The sequence below is a fragment of the Rattus norvegicus genome, chromosome X, assembly GCF_021556685.1.
Source record: "Rattus norvegicus strain SHRSP/BbbUtx chromosome X, alternate assembly SHRSP_T2T, whole genome shotgun sequence".
In the NCBI taxonomy this organism is placed as follows: domain Eukaryota; kingdom Metazoa; phylum Chordata; class Mammalia; order Rodentia; family Muridae; genus Rattus; species Rattus norvegicus.
In genome coordinates, this window is record NC_141554.1 from 88,055,592 (window position 1) to 88,071,602 (window position 16,011).

A 16,011-nucleotide genomic window follows, 5' to 3' on the forward strand; every position below is an offset into this window, starting at 1 on the left:
ATTCTAATCCACTGATCTACCTGCCTGTCTCTGTACCAATACCATGCAGTTTGTTAAGAATTTTTTCATTATTCTATTTTTTTCAGCTTCCAGATGAATTTGATAATTGCTCTTTCCTTGTCTTTGAAGAATTGTGTTGGGATTTTGATATGGATTTCATTGAATCTGTAGATTGCCTTTGGTAGGATGACCTACATTGGTGACTGTAAGGCTATTTAAATTGTGTATCTTATTGGCAATTAGCTTCAGTTTGGTGAAGTAAAGGTTTTAATGTATACCTTTATGTTTCTCTGAATTTCTTCAATGTCCATTATTTTCCCCACTTCTCTCTACTTTTTGTTGAGGTACATCTTCCTAATTACCTCATAAATTACCTCATATTTAATTTGACAAAGAATTTGTCAATTTTTTTCTCAAAGAACCAATACTTTGTTCCATTTATTTGCAACATTTTTGTCTCTCTGTTTGTTGGTTTCTATATTATTCATTTAGCCCTGAGATTTATTATTTCTCTTCATCTATTTCTATTGGGTATAATTATTTTCTTTGTTCTCAAACTTTCTAGTATGCTATTCAGATACTAATATGTGATCTCTTCATAAGTTTGAGTGTGTTGTATTTTTATTACTTTCAATTCTAAATATTTTAAATTTCTTTCTTAATTTCTGTGTTGATCCTAGGTATCTCAGATTGGAGAAGGCCTTCTTGGAAACATGTGAAACTGTATGTCCCAGGTTTTCACTCAGTAATGAATTTCTATGAATTTCCATGAGTGTGTAACTGGTTCTTTCTGTTGTTTTTTATATCCATATTTTTCTGATAGGATACATGATGTATGTTCCTTCATTTTTGTTGTATCTGTTAAGAATTTGTTGCATCTGAATATGTGTCCAATTTTAGAAACTATTTCATGAACTGCTGAGAACTTATACATGTTTGTGCTGGCTGAAATGTTGTGTAAATAACTGTTAGGCTGATTTGGTTTATGATTTCTCTATTTACTTTTTTTCTGGATGAGCTTTATTGGCCAGAACGTGGTAGTGAAGCCATCTTCAATAACTTTGTGACTTTTACTTACAACATACTATCTTTCATGATCTTCAATGCCCTTATATTTTGTACATGGATATTTAAAATTGCAATATCGTCTTGATTGCTTTTTTCTCTTTGATGATTATGTAGTGTCCTTCCCTATCTTTTCTAATTACTTTTGTTTTGTAATCTCTTATTCAGGTATTAAAATGGCTATACTTTCTCATTTCTTTGGTTCTTTTTCTTCAAATATATTTCTCTGTCATTTTGTGCTGTAGTAATGTATGTACTTGATGGTTATGTGTGTGGTTTTTTTTTTTTTGAGTCAGAATGATGGGTTCTGTTAGCTTCTGTCTTTTTTATTGGGAAATGAGACCACTAATGCTGAAAGTTATCAATGAGCAGTATTTTTGATTACTGATGTTTTTTTTGTGTTATGAGTTTTTTCTCATTCTTTTGATTGTGTGGTCTTACATTATTTATTTCTTGTGTCTTCTTGGATGTGGGTAACTTCTTCTGATTGAAGTTTTCTTTTTACTGTCTTACATAGGACTGAATTTGTAACTAGATACTGCTTTTTAAAAAAATGTGGAATGATAAAACTTTCTCCATCTAATATGACTGAAATTTTTGCTGGATATGGTATCCTAGTTTGACATCTTTGATCTCTTCAGGTTTATAGAATGCTGATTCTGTCTGAACCTTCTGGCTTTTAGTGTCTTCATTGAGAAGTTGGATGCTATTCTCATAAGTCAGCCTTTATAAGTTATTTGGTCTTTTTTCCCTTGAAACTTTTAATAGTCTCTGTTTGTTTTGTATAATTTTTAGTGGTTTGGTTATTATGTATCATTGAAATTTCTTCTCTAGTCTAATGTATTTGTGCTCCACATGTTTCTTGTACTTTAACAGGTACTGCCTTCTTGAAATTAGGAAAATTTTCTTCTATGAGTTTGTTGAAAATATTTTCTGTTCCTTTTGCCTGAATCTCTTCTCTTTCTTCTATTAATATTATTATTAAACTTGATATTTTCATAGTGTCCCAGGTTTTTGGATGTTTTATGCATAGATTTTTTTTAATATTTAACATTTTTAACCACAGTATTCATTTCTTCTACCTTGTCCTTAATGCCTGAGATTATCTCTGCTGGCTCTTATATTCTGTTGGTAAGGATTGCCTCTAAGGTCCGTATCCAAGTACCTAAATTTTCATTTCCTTTTTTCCTTCATTTTAGAAATTTTTTTAGTGATTCCATTTAAAGTTACAGGTGGTGAAGAGTATTTTGCATTTCATTAGACTATTTTGTGTGTCTTCATAATAGATTTATTTTTGTCTACCTTAAAGTCCTTGAATATAATCATAATAGACTGGCCAAAGTTGTTGTCTTATGCTTCAGCTATATTTTCTTTTTCAGAGTCTATTTAAGAGCTCTACTGAAGACATTGTCCAGGCTGCTATTTATTGTGTTTTTATGCTGAAATCTAAACATCTTGGTTTGTAGTGATGACAATCATATATGTTCATACTGGTATTGTGTTTGTTGGGTGGGTTTTCCACTCCTTGTTTTTGGTTGCCCTCTCTTGTTCTCAAAATCGTGTAGTAGCTATTGGTTGCCTGGTAGGGAATGCTTCTAAGAGGGTCAGCAGACAGAAAACTGGGTATGATGCCAGAATCTATGTAGACCCTTGAGAATGGAGCAGAAATGAAGGAGAGGCCACAAGTGGTCAGCAACAACACTGGGAGTAGGACTCATGGACTGGAATTAGAGATGAGAAGAGATCATGAAGACTGCACACTTAATTCCGTGGCTATGTGGTCTGCTTGACTGAAACAACAAGATGAGGTAAGACACTGAGAAATAAAATATATCCCACAATGATTGGTAAAGAGACTGAAGTAGACCACTGGAACTTGGGTATGATGGTCTACTTTAGTAATCTCAGAATTCTCCATTCACAGCATGCTTGTGAGTTGAAAAACAACGTGTTCTATGACATAAAACTCTGTCTCAAAAATGGATGGGCAGAATGTGGATCAAAACAGTTATTTTGAAAAGAAGGGTGAATTGGTAATGGTAGTAATTAAAGACCATTCAAGTGAGAATAAATACACTATTCAAGCATATGAATATCATCAGTGAGATTTACCAGCACTTTCACTTATCTAATACTTAAAGGGAGGCAAAGAAAATGATTCTTTATAGAGAAAACATAACTTGGTGTACCCCTATCATTCTGCAGTATATAAAAATGGAGACTCTGGAGGTAGTTTTAGTATAATTCAAACAAAATGTAGATTGTAGAAGACAAATGTACTATGTGAATTGAGGAGTGTCTATTGCTTTTCTCTGTTTAGTCTGATTTAGAGGTATTATAAACCTAGTACAGCTTGACTGTACTTTAATCATTATTTGCCAACTGATACAAATGATGTAATATGATTTCCTGAATACCTGGGCAATAGAGTTATACTGATGTATGTCAAACCATCATGGTGTATTTGTGCCAATCCCTCTGAATTTTCAGTTGTATTGGATACACAGGGGTGATTTGATTTTGGTAAAGCAGAATAGGAACCACTAAGAAAACAGAAACTAAAGAATAATTCAATTACATGATCTGAAAATTCAAATAAAATCACTTAAGACAACCTAGAAATTAACAACATGAGATTGATATTATCATATTTACAAATAAATAGTTAATAGGTAATGGAAGATAGTGTTTTATCAGAGTCCACAAGCTAATGTTGCTCATCAGGAACAATTACCATGGTAGGATCTACCAAGTTATATTAATAATTATTTATCACCATGAAAAAATATTTGAGGAGATGAAGTTAAAGGGGGAAAATTAATTTTTGGCTCATTGATATCTCTCAACACTAATGGTCTCAATTTCCTAATTAAGTGACCAATAGATTGAATTTTAAAAATAAATCAATCTTTCTGCTACACCTAAGAGACACAGTTTACAATCAAGAATACATCAACTTATTGTAAAAAGATAGAAAAAACATTTCAAGCACATAGAGCAAGCAGGTATAGCCATTTGAATAATTGAAAATGGAGACCTCAAACAAAAGCTAAACAAAAGAGGCAAGAAAGGATACTATATACTCATCACAGGAAAAATCCATGAAGAGTATATTGACTTTCTAATCATCTTTGTACCAGACAAAAGTACACATAAGTTTATGAAAGAAATATTTATATAATAAATATAATTTATTGTTACTCATGCACTGACAATAGGTGACTTTGACACTCCACTATCATCAGTAGACAAGCCATCTAGACAAAAACAAAATAGAGAAATGCTGAAGATAAGTATTGTCATAAGCCAAGTGGACCTAGCTGATATTTACAGATTATTTCACTCAAATGCAAAAGAACAAACTTTCTTTGTAATAACTCATGGACTATTATTAAAAACACATACTTGGACAAAAGGTCAGTCTCAACAGATACAAGAAAAGAGATATAACACCCTGAATCCTATCTGACTCATTATGATTTAAAAATGGCTAGCAGCAACAGAAATAATAAAGAGTTTAAGACACACAAAAAGTGAACAACTCACCACTGAAAGAAAAAGGAATCAAAACAGAGGTTCCTCTAAGTGATAAGTTAATAGCATAATGTACCCACATTCAAAAAAATGTTGAATATGTCTCATATCTCAAAAGAAGAGGATAAAATAGTAAGATATAATCAAACTCAGTGATAAAAGTGATAAAACAAACAAAAACAATATGGAGAATCAGTGAAATAAAGAATTTGTTCATTGAGAAAAAAATGAGCAAGCTTGATATACCCTTAGATAAATTAAATAAAAGACAGAAAGAGAAGATACAAATTAACAAAATTAGAGATGAACAGAGCGGTATAACAACAGACACTAAGGAAATCCAGAGTATCATAAAAACACACTTTAAAATGTATATTCCATCATATTGAAAATATTAAATAAATAGATAAATTTCTTAAAACAATCAACTAGCAAAGTTCAGTCAAAAATGGATAAGCAATTGAAAGAGATCCATAGTCCTTAGTGAAGTATAAAGAGTAATTAAAATGTCTCCTCACCAAGAACAGCCAAAGAACATACAGATTTACTGCGTAATTTATTCCAGAATTTCATGAAAGAATTGATGCCAATGTGTCTCTTAGTATTTCACAAAATATAAGCAGAAGAGGCATAGGATGGTTCTTTTTAAGAATTCACAATTATCCTGATATATAAACCTATAAAAGCTCAACACAGGGAAAAAATTGCAGCCCAGTTTTCCTGATGAACACAGATGAAAAATACTAACAAAATGCTTGCAAATCAAATCCATCAACCTATCAAAAATGCCATCTAAACGACCAAGTAGGCTTCATTTCAGAGACACATGGATGGTTTGACATATGTAGACCAATAAATGTACTCTACCACGGGAACCAATAAATGTAATACATCATATAAACAGGGTGACAGATAAAAGCTATATACTCCTTCTATTAGATGTAAAAAAGGCTTTAAACAAAATTTCCTGCTCCTTCATGATGAAAATCCTATAGTGACTAAAACACATGAGACATACCACAAAGGTGTTTGTCACCAGCAACAGCCAACAACAACCTAAATATAGAGAAGCCCAAAGCACTTCTACAAAAGTTAGGAAGAGGACAAGAAAGTACACACACTCCATATCTATTCAGTATACTACTTGAAATCTTAGCTAGAATAATAGCCAACTGAAGATCAAGAAGATAAAAATAGGAAGGGAAAGAATCAAAGTATGCATATTTGCAGATGAAAGATTATATACAGCAATGTCCCCCTGAAAAACACTTTCAGCAAAGTAACAGGATAAAAATTTTACACAAAAAGTCAGTAACCTTTTGATATATAAATGATAAATGGGATGAAAAAGAAATCAGGGAAATAATACCTTTAATAATAGATTCAAAACAAATATCCTGGGGCAACTGTAACAAAGCAAGTGAAAGATTAATAAGAATAAAAGCTTGAAGTCATTGAAGAAAGGTATTTCAGACAATATCAAAAGATGGAAAGACTTCCTATGTTTCATAGATCAGTGAGATTGATATAGTATACATCACTGTACTACCAAGAATTATCTAAAGATTCAAGGCATTCATTATAAAAATTCAACAGAACTCTTCACAGAAATTGAAAGGACAATTTTCAGCTTCATATGAAAACACACATACCCAAAAAATCCAAGATACCTAAAATAATCCTAAATAATGATAGAAATACTGGACCTGACCTTAAATTGTACCACAGAACTATAGGAATAATAATAATTAATTATAATAAGCAATAGTGATAATAATAGAATTATCATGGTATTAAAATAGATATGTTGATCAATTGGATCAAATTAAAGACATAGACATGAGTCCACATAACTATAGATCTCTGATTTTTGATAAAGATGTCAGAAATACATATTGGATAAAGGAAAGCATCTTCAACAAATGGTGCTAGTCAACTCTACACATAGATTGGTTTTATCACCCTGAAGAAAAGTAATCTCCAAGTGGATAATGAACAACAAGCTAATGCCAGATACCCTATATCTGACTTAAAAAGGGAGATAGTCTTAAATACATTAGTATGGGGACTTTCTGAAAAGAACCCTGATATTGCAGACATCAAATGCAACAATAAATAAATGGGACTTTATAAAACTGAAATCATCTGAATTGAGAGGAACATTTTCATAGGTACAAAGTGGCAAGCTACAGAATAGGAAAAGTATACATCGGATACATATACATATACGTATACATATACACATACATATACACATACACATACACATACACATACATATGCATATGCATACGCATATGTATATGCATATACATATACATATACATATATATATATATATATTAAAAGAATGGAAGTCAAAAAAATCAAACAACCCAATTAAAAAATCAGGGACAGGGACAGATCTAAACAGAAAACTCACAAAAATGAATCACAAATTGTTCAGAAGCATTTAAGGAAATGTTCAAAAGCCTTACGAACAGGGAAATTCAAATAAAAACTACTTTGATAGATCATTTTATGCCAGTATGAATGGCCAAAATCAATACAACCTTATGCTGATGAGAATGCCCTCTAAGGGGGGCCTTTATCCATTACTGGTGGGAATAAAACTTGCACAGCCAATATGGAAACCAGGGTGGCAGTTTCTCAGGAAATTAGGAATAGATATAACTCAATATTCAATTATACCACTGTAGGGTATAAACTCAACAGACTCTACTGGCTACTGCAAAGATATATGATCAACCGTGTTCATGCTGTTTTATTTATAATAACAAGAAATTGGGAAAAGACTAAATTGGGAGTCTGCATGGGTCTAAGCTAGGCTGTCTTCACATAGGTTATAATTGTGTGGCCTAGTATTTATTTGGGTGGGGCTCTTAACAGAGGGAGTATGTGTTGTGTCTGAAGCGTTTCCATGTTTTGGAGACACTTGTCTTCCTGCTGTTTTGTCTTATGCAGCCTTAATATAAGGGGAAGTATCTAGTTGTATTGCAAATTGATGTGACATGCTTGGTTGAAATCCTGGGAAGGCCAGCCACATTCTGAAGGGAAATGAATGAAGAGTATATGGACAGGTGGGGAGGAAGGACTGGGAGGAGAGGAGGGAGGGAAAATTTTACTCATTATCTAATATATGAAAGAATAAATTAATAAAAACTCAAAACTAAAAGCAAACTGAGGTTCAGAAAACTCATTAAATTCTCAAACATAAAAACATAAAGGAGGCCACATCTTGTTTCCAGGAATTAGAACACTTTTCACCAAGTATGATAAGCTGAATACTATCCATGGAGCCAATATTGGCAAAGGAATCAACAGGTTGTTCAAGGGGTACACAATGTATACTCTACACATTGCCTTGTCATGAGCACACATATAAGTAATACATGGGTATGCAAAAAATAGAGAAAATGTGACTTTTAAAATACTGATGCAATGAGCAATTGAAAGTAGTGAAAGATATGTGGAATACCATATTTAATGTAATTTAAAATAATAAACAACATCAGATGTCTCAGGATGAACCTTAAATCCCAGAAGAGTATGGGATGATATATTCAAAGTACTGTACAAAAAGGTAAAATCAAGTGAAGAGGAAAAAAATGATGACTTATCACAAACACATGGGACTATAATTGTTTCTTTTCTAAATACAAGACTTCATTAGAGATTTGGCAATTTTATACATGCATAAATGTAGTTTGACCACAATCACCATCCATTCCTGTCCATAACCTCAACCCTATCCCTTCAAACTTCCTCTTCCTCTCCCTCTCTCTCTCTCTCTCTCTCTCTCTCTCTCTCTCTCTCTCTCTCTCTCTCTCTGTTCCCCCTGATTATCTGTTTTTTATTTTTTTATTTTTTATTTACATTTTAAATGTTAGCCCCTTTCCAGGTATCCCCTCAAGAAACCTGCTAGCACATTCACCCTCCCCCTGCTTCTATGAGGGTACTACCTCACCCACTCATCCACTCCCTCCCACCTCCCCTTCCTGACATTCCCTTACACTGTGGCATCCAAACTTGACTGGACCAAGGGCCACTCCTCTCACTGATGTCCAACAAGGTCATCATTTTCTAGGTAGGCAGAAGTAGACATAGGTCCATCCCTATATTTTTGGGGGGATGGTGGTTTAGTGCCTGGGAGGTCTGAAGTGGGGAGTCTGGTTAGTTGATATTGTAGTTATTCTTATGGGGTTGCAAATCACTTCAACTACTTCAGTCCTTTATTTAACTCCTCCATTTGGTACCCCATTCTCAGTTCAATGGTGAGCTGCAAGCATCTGCCCCTGTATTTGGCAGGCTCTGGCAGAGCCTCTCAGGAGACATCCATATCAGGCTTCTGACAGCATGCCCTTCTTGGCATCAAGAATATTGTCTGGGTTTGATGTCTGTATATGGGATGGATCGCCAATGTGGGGCAGTCTCTGGATGGCTTCTCCTTCAGTCTCTGTACCACACATTGTCTCCATATTTGTTCCTGTGAATATTTTTGTTCCCCCTTTTAAGAAGGTCTGAAGCATCCACACTTTGGTCTTCCTTATTTTGACCTTCATGTGGTTTGTGGATTGTATCTTGAGTATTCTAAGCTTTGGAGCTAATATCTGCTTATCAGTGAGTGTATACCATGTGTTTTCTTTTGTGATTGGGTTACCTCACTAAGGATATTTTCTAGTTCCATCCATTTGCTTAAGATTTTCATGAAGTCATTGTTTTTAATAACTGAGTAGTATTCCATTGTGTAAATGTACCACATTTTCTGTATCCATTTCTTTGTTGAAGGACATCTGGGTCCTTTCCAGCTTCTGGCTATTATAAATAAGACTGCTATGTGTCCTTGTTATATGTTGGAGAATCTTTCAGGTATATATGCTTGGGAGTGGTATAGCTAGGTCCTCAAGTAGTACTATGTCCAATTTTCTGAGGAACCATGAGACTGATTTCCAGAATGGCTGTACTAGCTTGCAATCCAACTCAATTCTATATAGAGTTATAAAGAGCAATTTGCAAATTTATTTGGAATAACAAAAAACCCAGGATAGCAAAGAATATTCTCAACAATAAAAGAACTGCATGGGGAACCACCATCCCAACCTCAAGTTTTTATTACAGAACAATCATGATTAAAACTGTATGGTATTGGTACAGGGACAGGCAGGCAAATCAATGAAATAGAATTAAAGACATAGAAATAAGTCTACACACTTATGGTCACCTGGTCTTTGACAAAGGAGCTAAAATGATCCAGTGAAAAACGGTATTTTCAACAAACGGTTCTAGCTAAACTGGAGGTCAGTGTGTAGAAGAATGCAAATTGATCCATTCTTATCTCCTTGTACAAATCTCAAGTCCAAGTGGATCAAGGACCTCCACTTAAAACCAGAGACACTGAAACTAATAGAAGAGAAAGTTAGAAATAGACTTGAACACATAGGTACGAGAGAAATTTTCCTGAACAGAGCACCAATGGCTTGTGCTCTAAGATCAAGAATCGGCAAATGGTACTTCATAAAATTGCAAAGCTTCTGTAAGGCAAAAAAGACTGTCAATAGGACAAAATGGCAACCAATAGATTAAAAAAAGATCTCTATCAGTTCTACATCCTATAGAAGGCTAATATCCAATATATCATAGAACTTAAGAAGTTAATCTCCAGAGAACCAAATAATTTTTTTTTAAAAAGTGGGGTACAGAGCTAAACAAATAATTCTCAATTGAGGAATATCAAATGTCTGAGAAGCACCTAAAGAAATGTTCAACATCCTTAGTCATCAGGGAAATGCAAATCAAAACAACCCTGAGATTCCACCTCACACCAGTCAGAAAGACTAAGATCAGTATCTCAGGTGACAGTAGATGCAGGTGAGGATGTGACGGGGAACATTCTTCCATTGTTGGTGGGATTGCTATAATTATTTAAGTGATATGAGTTATGAAAATACTTAAATGTAATATGAAAATGTTGCAGAATACCAGCTGGTATGTCACCATAGATGGGGGAAATCTCACAGCGCCACACTCCAAAATTAAGGGTCATATGGGAGTAGACAGCTGAGAGAGGGGGAAGGCCCTTGATGGGTTATCCAATATCTAGTGCCCATCACAATTAACATGTACATATAAGGAACATCAAATGGACTCTGCAAGTTGTATTTATATATGTATTCATGATATATATTATAGTTACATTTTGATTAAGGTAAAATTATTGTTTTGGAGCAAGGTCTAGCATTAGTTGATATATGATAAAACTTAAACTTCTATCTACTTAAAATAGTCTGTTATAATTACAAAAATTTTATGCAAACCACAGTAAAGTCACAAAAACAAATATGAACAGAACTCTAACCTCTGGAGTTTATGTTTCCACTGAAATGTTCTTAGAGATAGTTTCTAGTGAATAATAAACCGTGATATTTATATTCTCTGGATGGCATTCTGCAGGAAGTATTTGCTTGTTTTGCTCAGTCCTCTCTCCCAAAGGATACATTATTTAGTGCACTTGGCAAAATTATCTACAAAGGTGTTTTTAAATATTTACAAAATTGTTGCTATCCCTTTCTTTTAGGGTAAAGCTTAATTTTTCTTCTCTGTGAGCAAACTTGGCAATTTGCTCTTTAGAAAAAACAAACAAAAGTGAGAAGACAGTATGCAACTTTAGATATGAGGTCAAAAAATATACCATGATGTCTTCCCCTGTCTTGAATCATTCTTTCTGCTTTAAATTTACTGTTTTATCCTGAGTTGATTGCTTTAGCTCCAACGAGTATTCAAGGATTAAAAAACCTTACACCTAAATGTCACCACTTTAGAAACTGTCCAAACAGAATCAATTAAGCTGGACCTATGAGAGCTCTCAGAGACTAAGCCACCAACCAAAGAGCATACACGGGCTGGACAGTGGTCCCAGGTACACATGTAGCAGCAATCTGGCATGTATGGCCTCAGTAGGAGGGGATAATCCTAATCCTGTATAGACTAGATGCCCAGGGAAAGGGGATGTTGGGGTGGATGGGGGATTGAAAGGCTGGGTGGGATGAGTGTTGGGTGGGAGGATGGGCATGGATGGGGGTTGGAGTGAGGATGAGGAGCACCCTCTCAGAGGAAAAGGAGAGGGGAGGGGTAAAGAAAGCTTGGAGGGGGAACCAGGAACAAAGGCAACTTTTCAGAATGTAGATAAACAATGAAAAAAAAGGCTCTTTGTTCAACTAATCTTGGATTCCTGAGACATACTTACAGATGCAGGACATAATAAACATTTGTTGCTTGAGCTACTGAAGTTGAGGATTGCTTATCATAGAGTACATATAACTAGTGTAACTTGGTTTCTGCTTCAAACCAGATGACACAAAAACAAAGCACATTTAGCTAAACAAAATTCCCATAGTAAAATTTTGGTATACCTTATTTACTAGACTATTTTTTTAGATTATATCATATAGTTTGCATCAAATTCACTATGTAGCTGAAGCTAGACTTAAATCGCTTCATCATTCTGCCTCTTCTCAAGTCCTGGAATTGCAAAATTTTTCACCAAAATATTTACCTCAAAAATATGTATTTAAACAGTAGTTCTGACACATTTATTTCACATTTACCCAGTCTTTGGAAATGCTTTGGATGACTCATTAGTTGTTATAAGGTACCCTAAGTCTCATTTCACATATACCTGAAGTTTATATTTGGATGTATTACTTACTCAGATTCAAATTAGTTTAGATAATGCTACTACCTACATTGCTTCTATGTTTGTGAATATATTTGTTTAACAATTTCAAAATTATGGTAATTACTAAGTGTATAAAATAGAATACTCAATATATAGACCTCCCCCAATTCCTGCAGTAGTCCATGTGACTAAACATTAAGAGCCTTCATAGCAGCCTTTGAAATGGTTCTTGGTTCTCTCAACTCTTTTAAGTTCCTTCCTGGGAACAAGTCAAAAAAATACATAATGGATATATTCATTCAACAATTGTTGTATAGCCTCTGATAGCCTCTACTCCTTTAGAAGTTTGCTAAAAGGTCAAATTCATTAGAACACTTTCCCAAAGGAGTTTATCATTATTAATCCATTCTCTGTCCTTTTGAAATGTATGTCTTATAATTCAAAAGTAAGTTCTAATGGACACGGACATGATAGCTTCAAAATATAACCATCAGAAAGGCCAGTGCATTCATCTCTTTGTTTGTATGATATGAATATCTTCACTTTTTTATTTGCCATCAAGCACTCTCAGTGAAACTAAGTATATTTATACAGATGTGATTCATTGCAGGGTTTCTTTTTGTCTCTTTTTCAACGCTTGCTCCTTCTAGCTCTCTAAGTATTGAATTTCCTATGTATATGTCTATATATCTCAGTACAGATAAAAATAGAGCATGTTAATGTTCTACTGTTACTGGTTATAAAATATTTTTTATCAACTTATCTGGCTTGATCTTTGACCTGTCTGAGTACCAAGTATCAAACTTAAAGGCCAAATGATGGTTATATTATTAAAGTTTGCATCATAATGTATTTTCAATGGACTCTTCTAATCATGTAAGAAAAATAATATTAATCAGTATTGTTTATTACCATATTTACATGCACTATTTTCCATCTTTACATTTATTTGCTTTTTTGTCAATTTTAACAGCCCCAGAACATTAAGCCACCATCTGAGAGACTTTCCTGAGCTATCTTTCCAAGTCCCAAGATTATCCCTAGAACCCTGAGTGTTCAACAGCTGTCAGCTTGCAGAGAAGCAAGGTACACAAAGGAGATCCTCTCATATATTATTCATCTGTTTATGCTTAAAACTAATCAGAAAACATTGGAAGCAAGTTTATCTGCCACATTTTAGGTATAACAAGGCCATTCTCACCTTTAGGGTAGAATCTGGGTCCAACTAGTTTGACACCATTAATTTCTACCTTCAACTGATAAACAACAATGACATCAAAAAGCCATAGTCCTTGCTTTATTAAAAAAGCATGAAGGGGTAGGCATAGCTTTTTCATAAAAAAATTGTTTTCTGTTTCTCTTGAGTGCAAGCCTAGCTCACTTAAATGTAATCTAGGAGTAAGTGTGCTATGCAAATAAGCAAATAGATACAAGAAGATCTGAAAAAGTGAGAAGCGGCAAGTTGTCTGTAGAACTCTGCCAGCAGATGATTGTTAATTCAGTCTTTGTCTTCTCTGTACTGAGAAATGTCAATCACTACACAAATGTCAACTCATATCAAAAGCAGTCAGTTTTGCTTTCACTGGCCATTAGGACTGTGTTTCAAAACTGCAGTTTGGCAGCTTAGAACAAGAAAAAAGAAAGATAGCCAATGTGAAAGAATATACAATGATTTGGTTCAAGAATCACATGAATAATATTCTCTGAAGATGTCCAGATTTTTGAAAAAAATTAGCATTCACAAAAATAGGTGAAGAAAATACCAACAATGTCTGTATTAGTAAAACTTATAATGTATATTTATTTAGACAATACTATAATGTAAGTTACAGGATGCTGGGATTTTTTCACATAAATAATATATAAGCCATTTAAAATGCATTCTTATGTTTCAATTCATTCTCCATAGGAATCTAAGTAAGTGTAAGGTTTATAGGAAGTCTTAATTACTCAGATTTTTTTCTTCCATGATGTTCAATTTATTGTGTGCTCCATAATATTCCATTATGTTTTGTTTTGTTTTCTGTCACTAAGTCACACTGTACATAGCTAAACAATATAGGCTACTGACAGAAATAGATGCTGAACCAAATGTGCCCAGAGTTAATATATATTTCTAAAATAACTAATAAAAATATAAATGAACAAACAATTGCTAACAAAGAAAGCTGAAGGTCAGGAATTCAGAACTTCCCAAATGTTCAGCTAGACAAATTGTCAAAATCAAGAAAAGAGGATTTGATCATAACTCAGGGCACACTATCTGCAACTGTTTTTTAAAGAGTAGCCTGCAAATTTTAACAATATGTTTTATATGATTATGGTGATTAAAGTGCTTTAAAATCCCTAATATTTTTGAGATAGAATAAATCTAGACACTGAAACCTCCAAAAAATTAGAACTGTAGTTTAATCAAAATAAAAGACATGAGGATTTATTTTTATCCTAATATAACCTATCACTCCCTCTCTAATAAAAGTCTCTTGACCACAAATCCTGAACTTAATTTGGTTTCTCTATCCTGCTGTGTTTTCAAAGACAAAAATTAAACAAATGAGAAAAATGGTTTCATTAAGGCTCATTCACTAAGGAAGAACTGAAGATTTAGGTGTCTCAATAGGGTGATGTTTTTCATAACTCATTTAAGGTGCCTCTATTTTCAGTGTCTGATTGAAACTACTAGACAGCTGAAAAGCAAGAATTCTAGCACACTTGACAACTGCTTAAGGCCTTTCTTCCTTCCCTGCTGAAACTTAAACTTTTCCAGGAATTTCACCAGAGAGCCCTTGTTCAACCTTAGTAGCCTTTGCTTTTAATTCAGCAGAGAATGCAATACAGACTACCTCCAAAACTACTCTACAATATGAATTACACAAAATAGAAGAAAAAAGTAAAACAATATCTATTAGTAACCCTGAGATGTAAACTGAAAGTCACCAAAATGTTATGTATGGTTAATGTTATTATGATTCCCAAATCAGAAACTAATACCAATTGGTAGGTATGTCTTATTTTATGTGACTTTTTGTTGAGGAGCCCACCTACTGTTCTTAGGTATCTGTAACTTGCTTTCAGTGAGTGCCTTCTTTCTCTTAGCTTCTCTTTTTAAAGTTTTTATTAAACATCTTTGAATAAATCTTCAACTTTGCCTCATACAATCTAGATCTGAAATTCTTTTCTTTGTCAAAGCCACATATTCCATGTTTGCCTCATTTAAAGTCTCTAGAAATTTAAAAGAGTTCCTCTGGCTGCTGATGGTGAATGAATAGAGCTATATTCTAAGGGTCTGAAAATTGTTGAAGGAAGACCTTAGATTCAGATAGTATGCAAAGACAAAGATTGTTTATTCTACAGAAATAACCAGCATGTAGGGGTTAATCATATTTTGAAATGGTGAGCCCAGGCAAAGGCATGCAAGTCTTCTCATAGAAAACCAGAGGAACTCTCTAGAAGGATTAGGTAATCTAAAATTTCATTGATGGGGACTAGGGGGCCACAGATGGTCAGTGGTCTGCATTCCTTTGTCATGAATGTTTAACTATAGGATGAAATATGGCTGCCTAGCAAAGATGAGATAACTCATTCTGAGACATTTCCCCATTTGATGCTCATCTTCAGGCTATTCTTTGGGGGTGAGGGATTATGACTTTGTTTCTGGATTTTATGGTATTTTCTTGGAGTTAGTATCTTAATGTCTAGTTTTCAGAATCAGGCCTGGTCCTTAAATGGAAACAAAT